Here is a 14,174-nt window from a genome sequence, read left to right as displayed (position 1 = left end):
CCTGCTTCAAGGAAGGACTGTTTGGTTGGAGAGCCAGAAGCCCAGTTGTGACCTCAAGGTGACCATGAGCGTGCCAGCCATGTTATAAGGACAGTGAAGCAGAAACAGAGAAAGGTCTGGACTGTGGCAGTCCCATGCCAGCAAGATTGCCTATTTTGGACTTGATGTCTTTTGAAAGAAAAATAATTTGTCTTAAAGCCAACCCAAATCCTAGCTGACCAAACTACTTGGTATCCATTCCTCCTATTCACAGAAAAACTGCCTAACAGACATGCAATTCTGTTCTGGATTGGCCTAAAGATAATTTCATCCCAGTTGTAAATAACTTCTTTAAAAACCAGGCTGAAGTCAACAAGGCATGGCGTTGCCCTGGTGACAGGAAGTGGCTCGAGAAGTGGGCACATGACTCGATTCAGGCCAATGACATTGCAGGATCAGTACTGGGGGCGGGGGATGGAAGAACAGAGGAAGTAAGAATCTTTCTATTCCTTTGGTAGGTGCTGTACATGGATCTGGGGCCCAGAATTGCTGCCCATATTTTGCTGCTGGCCCGAGGATGAAGCCAACACCCCAGGGAGGGCAGAGCAGCCTGAGACAGCGGATTATGTTAATGATAAAGTCTGTGCTGCCTCTGGGATCTTTATAAGTGCCAAAAAATATCCACAGTACAGAGAGATCATCTTAGAAGCAAGGGACTAGGTGCTGAGTGCTATTCAAATATTGTGAGAAAGGCAAATAAGGGAGGTCTTCCCAAGGGGCATGCAAAGTCAGGCACTGGGTCTTTAACAGTTCTGTGACTTTTCCATGAAAAGTGAAAGTGTTAGTCACTCAGCTGTGTCCAACTCTTTATGACCCCAGGGACTGTAGACCACCAGACTCCTCTGTCCATGGGATTCTTCAGGCAAGAATACTGGAGTGGGTTGCCGTGCCCTCCTCCAGGGGATCTTCCCAACCCAGGGATTGAACCTATATCTCTTATGCCTCCTGCATTGTCAGGTAGGTTCCTGCGCTGGCCACCTGCGGAGCCCACTGGAGTGGGTAGCTATTTCCTTCTCCAGGGGATCTTCCTGACCCAGGGATCAAACCCAGGCCTCCTGCATTGCAAGCAGATACTTGACCATCTGAGCCACCAGGGAAGCACATGCCTTTTCCATACCAGGGTCTGATAAAGAAGTTACTACACACACAGTAAGGTACCAAATAGTGAGTTATTTAGAAGAACTTTTTGTTCTTCTGGTCTTCTACAGGCTTCTGCCAAGAAAGGACTTCCCTGGTGGTCCGGTGGTTAAGAATTCCCCTGCCAATGCAGGGGACATGGGTTCGATTCCTGGTCCAGGGAGACTCCACATGCCTCGGAGCAGCTAAGCCCCATCAGCTGCAACTCCTGAAGCCTACGAATCCTTGAACCTCTGCTCCAGAACAAGAGAAGCCACTGCAACGAGACGCCTGTGCGCCACATCTAGACAGTAGCCCTTGCTTGCAGCAACTAGAGAAAGAACACGAAGCAAGAAGACCCAGCACAGCCAAAAATAATAAATACACTTGTATAAAAAAAGGTCACTGAATAAGTGGACATGTTTCAAAGGCATTACAATAACCCTAACAGTTAGCAGATAATGTCAAGTGCTTACTAACTACCTGCCAGACCTTGTGCTGAGCCCTTTACTTTCATGCAATCCTCACAAGAGACGAGGAACTTTCATTATATCCATTTTACAATGAGGAAATGCTGAAGCTTAGAAAGAAAATTTAATTTTTTTTTTTTAAAAAGAAGCAGACTCAGAACAAACTAGTGGTTACTAGTGGGACAAGGGAAGTGGGAGCGGCACTACAGGGGTGGGAGAAAAAGGGTTATTGCGGGATTATATGAAATCATATTTGTGACAGAATTTAAAGAAATTTTCACTCAATAAAAAAATTAAAAATAAAAAAAAAGATGATCCTCCTATTCAAATGCTAATCACAATAAGGGCTTTTCTATGAGTTACCAAGGAAATTAAAACATTAAAAAAAAAAAAGGAAAGAAAGACTAAGTAACTTGTAGAAGAAAGTAGAAAGGGCCAAGACTCGAACCCATGTCCAAAGGACTCCAATGCTTCCTAATCAAGCCTTCGTACTGCTTCCTCTGGATACATAAAAACACATCTACGATTCTCCTGAGACCGCGCTGTTTTAAAATAATCTGTTCTCTTGACCCTCTAAGTACACTATACTCAGACCACAATGGTTTGGTTTGGAAAAGATGGCCATATGCACCACATACAACAAGCAGAGCTCATCAAGAAACACTGAATGTTAAACCCTATGCACACAAGACAATACAATTACATGGGGCTTCCATGGTGGCTCAGGTGGTAAAGCGTCTGCCTGCAATTCGGGAGACCCAGGTTCAATCCCTGGGTCGGGAAGATCCCCTGGAGAAGGAAATGGCAACCCACTCCAGTACTCTTGCCTGAAAAACACCATTGGCCAGAGGAGCCTGGGGGGCTACAGTCCATGGGGTCCCAAAGAGTTAGACACGACTGAGCGACTAATCTATGTTGCAAATCAGATCACCAGCACTTCTTTTCCAAGCTTCCTTTTGGTGGCAGGTAGAGGTACACAGCAGGCAGGCTTATGGAACTGGGCATGGGAGAAAAGCAGATTAACTCCCGTTATGCTGGAACTCCTCTCCCAAACAGTTCCTCTACCTACTAATCCCCAACCAACTGCAGGTACAGTTTGAAAAGCACTGATACAGTGTGACTTTGCCAACACATAAGACCAACCCAGGAGAGCAATGCTGTGAGCAACCAGTATTGAACTGAATATATAGGCTCTATTCTCTGAGCACATACTGAGAACATGACTCAGGATTGGGGCTTCCCAGGTGGCACAATGGTAAAGAATCCGCCTGCCAATGCGGGAGATGTGGGTTCGATTCCTGGGTCAGGAAGATCCCCTGGAGGAGGGCATGGCAACCCACTCCAGTATTCTTGCCTGGAGAATCCCATGGACAGAGGAGCCTCGTGGGCTACAGTCCATGGGATCACAAAGAGTCAAACATGACTTTATGACTGAGCACGCACACGTCATGAAATAGTAAGTAGATCGAGGCAACGATCATTAACAGCTGCTAAAACCATTTTGTGAAAGGCTGATGAGAAACTTATAATGAAGGGATCATGCTAACAAACCCCTGAACCCATGATCAATCTTACCAGGTGAGAATCAGCCTTTACTGCCTGCTGATATGATACACAACACCACTCATAAAGAGCAACGGCCAAAAAAAATAAAGGGAATGGAGGAGGACATTAGAGGGATATAACCAGGCAAATCCAGAGTAGCTGGACGGGACAAATGACCTGAGTTTTCAACAAATGAAAGGTAAGGGGAAAAAAGAACAGGCAAAATTGCTACAGATTCTAAGACTTACGCGACTATCACCCAGATGTGATCCTTGTTTAGATCCCAATTCCAACAAACCAAGTGTGAAAGACGTCTATGAGATAACCAGAAAACTGAGAACCAAATGGATACAAGGTAACGTTGAGGAGTCATTCCTGTTCATTTTCTTAGGTGTGATCATAGGGGCGAAAGGGGAAAGAAAAAAAATCCTTCTCTCTCATATGCATATTAAAGTATTTATAGATGAAATGATATGATGTCTTAGGATTTGCTTTAATATAATCTATGGTGGGGAGGGAGTGGAGGGTATAGATGGAATAAAACTGACCATTTGTTGGTATCTGTTGAAGCTGGGGTATGAGTATAAGGTATGTATTATATTATCTTTTTTACTTTTGTATATGTTTAAAACTGTACATAAGAGGCGGCTATAATATAAAAAGAAAATAAGAAAACCTAGATTCAAAATCCAGAATGTATTAAATGTAGGAGCTAGGAGGTTTCTTAAAGCCTCTGAAATTCAATTTCCTCATCTGAAAATAGGAATGATAATCCCTATCTAAGAATTATTGGAAGGAATGAAATGAGATCGTGGGTTCACATCTTGTGGACATGCAGCTCTTAAAAACTGCAAAATGCTTATGAGATGTCAGCACAACAGTTAGTTCCCTCTCTGGGAGGCTCTGGAAGCAGAGATATTACAGGTTTGTGGGAGGAGAAGTAGGTAATGAGCTGAATCCATCTGGACTCTTAACAATTTTTGCTTTGTAGTAAGCATTTGGTAAGACACTGTTTACCTCATTGGCCCCCTTTTCCCCAAAGGACAAAGATATTTGCAATTAACTGAAGGTCTGTAACTTGAGTTGTTTATATTTCTTGTTTGCTTTTCCAATTATATTTCCCCTGCTAAAGGTAGAAAGTCAAGTAACAGGAGACTGTGTCGTTAAGATAAAACTGAATGCAATTAGGAATCAACGTAATCTAAACAGGACTTTAAAATATTTCAGGTGCTTTTAGAAGAGTAGATATGCATCTTTTAGCACCAATGCTTTGTCTCAAATAAGAGGAAATTAACAAAGGTTCAAGTCTAAGTAACACAAAGGGAAATTTTGCACTCTGGCTTCAGCTCGCAGAATGGATTGGCCACGGTGATCTTTCTATAACTCGAATGTGATTAAGTCATTTCCCTTCTTTTCAATGGTTTCCTTCTACTATCAGGAAAGAGTCTAAACCGCTGAACAAAAAGGCTCAGGTGGCTCTCTAACCTTATTTCCTCCCTCCTCCCCAAGTCTAAATCCCATGGACAGAGGAGCCTGGCAGGCTACAGTCCATGGGGTCGGAAGAGTCTGACACGTCCGAGTGACTTTCACCTTACTTCACGTCCCCAAGTCGAAGCCCTTTCTCCCCACAGGCCCCCAAGGCTTTGTCCTTCACGCCTTTCTCCCTTACCTCTTGGTTGTCAAGTCCTGTTGATTCTCCCGAACGGTCTCTCAAATCAGCCCACTCCATTCCATTCCTGCAGCCACTGCCCCAGGTCTGACCTTTTTTTTTTTCAACCTTTATTCCCCCATCTCCCCAAATAGGATATATCCTTATTGGTTTTTTTTTTTCTGATTATGAAAGCCATTCATGCTCATAAAAAAGAAAACTAAGGCAATAAGGAAAGGAATAAAAAGGTCCCCATGGATCTCAGGACACAAATAACTTATCTTTCTGGCACATTCATTGTCTGTAGCTGCATTACTCAAAATAGCCAGAAGGGGAAAGCAATGCAAATGTCCATCTATGGAATGAATAAACAAAATGTGTTCATACATACAATGTATATACAAAATGTGTATATCCATACAGTGGAATATCATTCAGCCTTAAAAAGGCAGGAAATGCCGACATGCTAACACTGATGAACCTTTAGGACATTATGCTGTTGTTGTCGTTTAGTAGCTAAGTAGTGTCTGAGTCCTATGTCACTCCATGGACTAAAGTCCGCCGGGCTTCTCTGTCCATGGGATTTGCCAGGCAAGAATACTGGAGTGGGTTGCCATTTCCTTCTCCAGGGGATCTTCCTGACCCAGGGATCGAACTCATGTCTCCTATATTGGCAGGCGGATTCTTTACCACTGAGCCACCAGGGAAACCCTTAGGATATTATGCTCAATGGGAAAAAAAAAATCACAAAAAGATAAAAATTGAATGATTTCACTTATATGAAGTATCCAGAGTAACCAAATTCATAGAAACAGAAAGTAGGATGGTGGTTGCCAGAGACTAGGGAGAGGGAGAAACATGGAGTTGTTTTAATGGGCGTAAAGTTTCAGATTTGCAAAATGAAAAAATTCTAGAGGTTGATTGCACAAGGATGTAACTATCCTTAACACTATTAAACTGTACACTTAAATATGGTTATGATAAATTTATGGATTGCTTACCAAAATAAAAAATAAAAAACTCTTAAAGAACTCATCTTGGGACTTCCCTGGTGGTAAGTCGCTACGCTGTGGGAGTGACACTATGCAATGGTACGACACCACGCTGCCAACGCACGGAGGGTGGGTTCAATCCCTGGTCAGGGAAATAGATTCCATGTGCCACAGCTAAAAAGATCACTCCTGCCACAGTGAAGATTGAAGAACCCGTGGACCACAGCTAAGACCAGCACAGCTAAATAAAAAATAAATATCTTTTAAAAATAAAATAAAGAACTCATCTTTCTAGACGTCTTTCCTACATATATATATATACACACACACACACACACACACACACACACACTTAGAAAACACCAGAAACCAAGTAAAATCTGTTTTTACACTAAAACATCCTTCTCATATCTATGGCTCCCACCTTCTTCATGGCTGATCGCACCCATCACATGACCACATCATAATTTAGCCAGTCTGTTACTAGTTTTTCAATATTATAAAACATCATAGTCAACATCTTTGTGTATTTTCTCATTATGTCTCATAATAGACATCTGGTTTTTTTACATGCTTTGTTCCTGGTATCAATACCCTGATTTTCCCAAAGAAAAAATTACTTCCTCTTCCTACAAACACACTTCCTGACCTATACTCCCCAACCTCCAGCCAACTCTTGTCCTATCTGACTAGCCTGGGTGCCTTTATTTTAAGGTTTAGTCTTTATTTATTTTTCATGTTGCTACTGCCATTTCACCTACAATTCCATTTTCTTACTCCTACTGCTGGTATAAAGCTATTGTTTTTTGTCTCTCTTACAGCTTGCTTATTTTTAATTCAATTCTCTTGGATTTTTTCCAGCAGATCATCATCTCATAGGTAGACAATCATATCATTTAAGGAATGATTAAGAGCAAAAGCTCTGGGCTCAGGCCTGGATTCAAATCCTATGTAACCCGGGCTAAGCATTATCCCCCAATGTCCTCATCCATAAGCTGGGAATTACACTAGAGGCGCTCTCTCTCCCAGGGTTGTTGTAAAAAGCATGCTTTCAACTGAGACTAGTGCCTGGAGAGGGCTTAACACAGTGCTACTTCAATAAATGTCTCCTATTTGATGAGAAGGAATATAGAACTTTCCACATTTACATCTTTATTTTTCCGCTGGCATTACATGGGCGCATTCCTTTTCAGCAATTACCTTGCTTACCATATGTCCAGAAAGAAGAAGAAAAAAAAACAAACCACGTCATCAGACTCTTTGTAAAGGATCTGTGCTGTGGATCGTATCCACTCTCACATTTTTGGCAAGTTGTTTGTGCCATTTATTTTCCCCTGAGAAAATCTCCTGTATTTTCTCAGTCTCTCCCTCCCTTACTGGCTCTACCATCAGCATTTACATCTGCTCCTGTCTGTCTTCTGCTTAAAAAGACTTCACCTGATTCCCCAACTGCTCTCCAGCCTTCTCCTCGCCTCTCTTCACAGCCAAACTTCTTGGTGCTGCCTACACGTTACTTTCTCACATCCCACTCGCTCCTCATTCCACTGACATATTACATTGAACCTTTGGAAGATGCCGATATTATAGATTCCGCCCCCATCATTTCACCAAATCTGCTCAATTGGGTTTCTCGGTGACCTCTATATTTACTTAAGCAAAAGGCACATTTTAACATGTAACTTAGTTTACTTGAAATCTCAACTGCATCCAACAAAGTGGATCTCTTCCTTGGGCTTTCCTTACTACACTCTCCTAGCTTTCCTCCCACTTCTCTGGCCATTTCTTCTTGGTGTAGTTCTAAGTGAATGGTTCTGCCAAGAGTGTACAAGATAGTGACCCTGAATGATGTGGGCCTTAAAAAAAACAAAAACCACTCTCTGGATGGGTCTCTTCCGGTACTGATTCAGTTCTAGCTGTACTGGACTACTTCTGTCTCTATGAATGTACCTTTGAACATGTCTAGAATACATGCCATGAGGGTAGGAACCTGATTCCTTACACAGGGCCTGGCATGTAACAGATGCTCAATAAATACATTTTATTTTGAATCACCATAAATGAATAGCTGCAACGTGAAAAACAGACTGGAGGAGTGATGAGACCAAGAGAGAACAAAAACCCCTGATCTTTTGGAAACCACACCTCTGATCACACACACACACACACACACACACACACGCACACACACAACACATACTCACTGCCCTCATTTAAATCCTTTGGTGTTCCCCACCAACCCTCACGACAAAGTCCAAACTTACAGGGAGACACAAGAATATCTTTCAGAAAGGCACCTGCTTCTCTCTCAGACACACCTAGCTAGACCACTTCCACTTCCCAGAATGTCTCTAACCACTAATAGATGTCCAAAAAGCCTGCACTTTCTCCCCAGAACCTTGCACTGGTCTGTTCTCTCTGCCCAGAACACTATGCACTCCACTAGCTTCATCTTCCGGCCAATACAAAGGTAGCTGTCACGTCTCATTTCGGAAAGCATCTTCTTTTGGAATCGCTCTTTAACCATCCTCCCCAACCTCATCTCCGGAAATCTGGGTTAACTGCCTTCTCTGTGTATTCACAGTCCCCTGAATGTCCAAAAATCATAGCTGGAACCACAATGAGCTCCTATTTATACCTGAACACTGTGGAGTTCCCTGAGGACAAGATGTCTCATTCACTTATTTTTACCCCTGGCGATCAGCCCAGGCCCTGGAACACAACACATGCTCGATAATGGACCTTCTTTAGTAGTAGTAGTAATAATAATAGCTCCCGAGGATTGAGGGTTTAGCTGCAAAGATCTGAAATATATTATTTACTTTGTAATAACCTTTTAAAACAGGTGCTATGATTGTCCCCATTCTGCAGATGGGAAAACTGATGTACAAAGAAGTTAATCCTCTCTGGCCCCCAAAGAGTCCTACAGACGCACATTTTCGGCAGTTCGGAGTTCTTTCTCGACCCCCAAATAAGACGTGCTTTAAAAAAACTTTTGAATCAAGCCAATTGCCCCCACCTCCATCCCTACCTCCAACATAATGAACGCAAAGCGACTCCCCGCCCGCGCTCGACGGAATTAAACTGCTCGAGGGGCTCCTCCCAGGCGCCAAGGATGGAGGAGGCGGGGAGCCGAGGATAAAGGTCAGGCCCTGTCTCCTTTCCGGAAATCCCAGCGGCCCAGCCCCTCGCCCGCTGCGAAGAAGCGACGCCGGGAGCCGAGCGTTGGGGCCGCGATTGCCCGCCCGGCCCCTGCTCACCTGCCGTCCCGCCGGCCAGCGGAGCCCGGGCCGCCGGCCCGCAGCGCCTCCCCAGGGCTGCCAGGCGCCCGCCGAGCGCAGCGGAGCCCGTTGCCTTGGCGACTGGAGCTGCCGAACTCCCGAGGCTCGCGCTACGGCGGCTCGGAAGGGACCAGGAGGCTTCGCGGCCCCTTCCGCAGCCCCCGAGCGCGCCGAGGAGGGGCAGCGGGTGGAAGTCCCAGTTCTGAGCCGCGAGGGACCCGGGTTGGGGGCTGGCAGCCTGAAACTTGGCCCGGAGGGACGGGAGAGGGAAGGAAATGTTGAGGGGGAAAAGGGGACAGCCAAACTGGGGGGAGGACTTGTGCTTCGGATCCTGCCTGTGCCTCAGTTTCTCTCTCTGGCACCTGAGACGGAGACTATTCTGGGAGAGATGACGGAGCCGCAGGCGGAATCTTGCTAGACTGGGAATATTTAAAGAAGAAAACTGATGTGGGAGGGGTGGCGCATGCCTCTCTCTTTAATTTCCGAAGCAGTGGTATGACAAAGAATTCTTTTTTTTTTTTGGCCATGCCCACCACCCGTGGGTAGTGAAAACTCCGAATCCTAACCACCTGACGGCCAGCCAGTTCCCCAAAGATTTTTTTTTTTTTTAACTGAAACCAAAACCAGACCAACCAACTAAACAAAACCCCTTGCTTCTTTGGGTTCATGGTGAGAATGAGTTCACCAGATTTAATTTCAGTGTGAGAAATAACATACTGTAACCTGTGATCAGCAGTTATACGTCGTGGAATAATCCTGCAGATAATCTTGAGACATGAACATAAAGGATATTCATTAGTTCATTGTTTATAACAGTAGAAGGGCTGAGAAGAAGCTAAACATCTAGGACTGATGAATTAAGTACATTATAGTACATCCATAAAATGGATTATCATAGAATTAAGGAGGACTGAAACAGACGTAGATACAGTTTAGCGATAGACTGGTCTTCAAGCTATGCATACAGCTATCAACGGGAAAAAAAAAAAAAAGTACAACCTGAAAGTTGAGAATTTTGGCAGACAAAATTGAGGACTTAAGTCCAGGACACACCCTCTCAGATAGCTTTGAGAAACTTCTCTGAAGAGAAGAGGGAGGATCCGGGATATATTGGAGTTTTTGCAACACAGATTACTGTTAAAGAAAACCAGAGATCTCAAGTTTAAGAACTTAGCGCTTTTCTACGTATGGGTCTGCCCTTTCTATGTAAGAGTCGGGGCACACTGAAATCATTCCTTTGATAAGCACATTAACTACCTACGTCCAGTATCCAGATTTCCTTCATCCTGAATTCCTTCAGGTGCACAGCTGGAGTGACTGCAGTGGCCAAGAGTTTTGTCTCCATCCTGAGTTCCTTCAGGGCTCACTGTCCTGGGTGGTGGTAATGGCTTAATGGCTGCAGCATCCTTTGTTTTCTCACATGTCACTTAGAAGTTGGCACTTACCATCGGTACTTGCTGTTTACCTTTGCTGCAGTTAAGAGCCGCTGCAGTTGCTGACCTTTCAGCACCTCCTAAAAAGAAGTCAGAGATGGAGATCAGCAATGAGGCACTCTGTGCTCTGGGAATAACTGGTAAAACAGGTCTCCAGATAGTTAAATAGTTTCAAAAGACGGTTTTATGAGCCCAAGTCTTGCATTTCATCATATCTAGAAAAGCACTAAAATCTTTGCTGAGGATGTCTGCTTCTCATGACTAATCTTCATGAGACTAGCAGCAGCAACCTTCGGCAAAAATCTGTGCCTGATTTTATGTACTTCCCCATCATCAAAATCACATATATACTGAACTCCACCCTGCGTGCCCCCAGCCCAGCACTTCTCAGAGCTGTCTGAAATGCTGTCTCCCAGGTTATAGTCCTTATTTTGCTCTCATGTGTGTTTCTTTTCAGTCGACACATAGCAGGCAACATTTTCCATTTCATACAGCAACAGTCTCCTAACTAGTTCTGTCTTTGCTCCCGCTGTGACCTCCAGCCCTGCCTCAGTCTCCTCTCTACCCCAAAACCAAAATGATCCTTTTAAAATGTAAACATGATCACATCCTTCCCCTGCTCAAAAACTTTTGAGTGTACTGAATAAAATCTAGAGTTGCCATGGTCAACGACAGACACCACCGCCCACAAGGTGAACTACCTCCATGAATGCCTGTCCCATACGATATCTCACCATGTTCCCTCTTGCCCATGCTCCAGCCACCCAGTCTTTGTGGTTTTTAAGTTAAGCAAACTTCTATCGTGGGATTCCCAAGTGGTTTAGTGGTAAAGAATCCACCTGCCAGTGCAGCAGACGCAAGTTCCATCCCTGGGTCAGGAAGATTCCCTGGAGGACAAAATGACTCCAGTATTCTTGCCTGGAAAATCTCAAGGACAGAAGAGCCTGGCAGGCTACAGTCCATGGGGTCGCAAAGAGTCAGACACAACTGAGCGAGTGGGCCTGCGTGCCTACTTCCATCTTGGGGATTTTCCTCCTGCTGTTCCACATTGGAAACACTTTTCCTCCAGATAGTCCCATGACTTCCACACTTCCTTCAAATATCTGCTCAAATGTCAGTCTTCAAAAAGACTTGTCCTGACTGCTTTCTTTAAAAAAGGCCCAGCAACTCTGTCTTGTCTTCTCCTGGTTTATTTTTCTTCACAGCTCTTGTCAGTATCTGATGTCATTTTATACAGTTATTTGTTGCCTGTTTCTTTTGGTTCCCAATGAATTTAAGGTTCTTGGCTCATCTTGAAAGAATTCAGAGACAAGCAAGGAGGTTAAGAAAGTAAAGTGAGAATTTATTTAAGCAAGAATAGTTAGTTAGTTAGTTCAGTCGCTCAGTTGTGTCCGACTCTTTACGACCCCGTGAATCACAGCACGCCAGGCCTCCCTGTCCATCACCAACTCCCGGAATTCACTCAAACTCACGTCCATCGAGTCAGTGATGCCATCCAGCCATCTCATCCTGTCATCCCCTTCTCCTCCTGCCCCCAATCCCTCCCAGCATCAGGGTCTTTTCCAATGAGTCAGCTCTTCACATGAGGTGGCCAAAGTACTGGAGTTTCAGCTTTAACATCATTCCTTCCAAGGAAATCCCACAGCTGATCTCCTTCAGAATGGACTGGTTGGATCTCCTTGCAGTCCAAGGGATTCTCAAGAGTCTTCTCCAACACCACAGTTCAAAAGCATCAATTCTTCAGTGCTCAGCTTTCTTCACAGTCCAATTCTCACATCCATACATGACTACTGGAAAAACCATAGCCTTGACTAGACGGGCCTTTGTTGGCAAAGTAATGTCTCTGCTTTTCAATATGCTATCTAGGTTGGTCATAACTTTCCTTCCAAGGAGTAAGCGTCTTTTAATTTCTTGGCTGCAGTCACCATCTGCAGTGATTTTGGAGCCCCCAAAAATAAAGTCTGACACTGTTTCCACTGTTTCCCCATCTATTTCCCATGAAGTGATGGGACCAGATGCCATGATCTTCGTTTTCTGAATGCTGAGCTTTAAGCCAACTTTTCACTCTCCACTTTCACTTTCATCAAGAGGCTTTTTAGTTCTTCTTCACTTTATGCCATAAGGGCGGTATCATCTGCATATCTGAGGTTTTTGATATTTCTCCCGGCAATCTTGATTCCAGCTTGTGCTTCTTCCAGCCCAGCGTTTCTCATGATGTACTCTGCATATAAGTTAAATAAGCAGGGTGACAATATACAGCCTTGACATACTCCTTTTCCTATTTGGAACCAGTCTGTTGGTCCATGTCCAGTTCTAACTGTTGCTTCCTGACCTGCATACAGGTTTCTCAAGAGGCAGGTCAGGTGGTCTGGTATTCCCATCTCTTTCATAATTTTCCACAGTTTCTTGTGATCCACACAGTCAAAGGCTTTGGCATAGTCAATAAAGAAGAAATAGATGTTTTTCTGGAACTCTCTTGCTTTTTCCATGATCCAGCGGATGTTGGCAATTTGATCTCTGGTTCCTCTGCCTTTTCTAAAACCAGCTTGAACATCAGGAAGTTCACGGTTCACATATTGCTGAAGCCTGGCTTGGAGAATTTTGAGCATTACTTTACTAGCATGTGAGATGAGTGCAATTGTGCGGTAGTTTGAGCATTCTTTGGCATTGCCTTTCTTTGGGATTGGAATGAAAACTGACCTTTTCCAGTCCTGTGGCCACTGCTGAGTTTTCCAAATGTGCTGGCATATTGAGTGCAGCACTTTCACAGCATCATCTTTCAGGATTTGAAATAGCCCAACTGGAATTCCATCACCTCCATAGCTTTGTTCGTAGTGATGCTTTCTAAGGCCCACTTGACTTCACATTCCAGGATGTCTGGCTCTAGGCGAGTGATCACACCATCATAATTATCTGGGTCGTGAAGATCTTTTCTGTACAGTTCTTCTGTGTATTATTGCCACCTCTTCTTAATATCTTCTGCTTTTGTTAGGTCCATACCATTTCTGTCCTGTATTGAGCCCATCTTTGCATGAAATGTTCCCTTGGTATCTCTAATTTTCTTGAAGAGATCGCTAGTCTTTCCCATTCTGTTGTTTTCCTCCATTTCTTTGCATTGGTCTCTGAGGAAGGCTTTCTTATTTCTCCTTGCTATCCTTTGGAACTCTGCATTCAGATGCTTATATCTTTCCTTTTCTCCTTTGCTTTTCGCTTCTCTTCTTTTCACAGCTATTTGTAAGGCCTCCTCAGACAGCCATTTTGCTTTTTTGCATTTCTTTTCCATGCGGATGGTCTTGATCCCTGTCTCCTGTACAATGTCACGAACCTCATTCCATAGTTCATCAGGCACTCTATCTATCAGACCTAGGCCCTTAAATCTATTTCTCACTTCCACTGTATAGTCATAAGGGATTTGATTTAGGTCATACCTCAATGGTCTAGTGGTTTTTCCTACTTTCTGCAATTTAAGTCTGAATTTGGCAACAAGGAGTTCATGATCTGAGCCACAGTCAGCTCCTGGTCTTGTTTTTGCTGACTGTATAGAGCTTCTCCATCTTTGGCTGCAAAGAATATAATAAATCTGATTTCGGTGTTGACCATCTGGTGATGTCCATGTGTAGAGTCATCTCTTGTGTTGTTGGAAGAGGGTGTTT

General features: G+C 44.0%; 1 protein-coding gene across 2 annotated transcripts in view; it reads right to left on the bottom strand.

The window, feature by feature from the left end:
- PKIG (cAMP-dependent protein kinase inhibitor gamma) overlaps nt 1-9,195 on the bottom strand; it is an 80,116-nt gene extending 70,921 nt beyond the window's left edge. The window contains exon 1 of one of the 2 annotated variants that reach the window (XM_061437683.1): nt 9,068-9,195. The gene's annotated coding sequence lies outside the window, so the exon portion shown is untranslated. Of the gene's footprint in view, nt 1-8,838 lie in introns of both variants that reach the window. The other variant, XM_061437684.1, reaches the window with a different exon arrangement.
- Between the last annotated feature and the right edge of the window lie 4,979 nt (nt 9,196-14,174).

The sequence above is a fragment of the Bos javanicus genome, chromosome 13, assembly GCF_032452875.1.
Source record: "Bos javanicus breed banteng chromosome 13, ARS-OSU_banteng_1.0, whole genome shotgun sequence".
In the NCBI taxonomy this organism is placed as follows: domain Eukaryota; kingdom Metazoa; phylum Chordata; class Mammalia; order Artiodactyla; family Bovidae; genus Bos; species Bos javanicus.
Note: the sequence above shows the minus strand (reverse complement) of the source record. Positions and strands in the feature narration are given on the sequence as shown.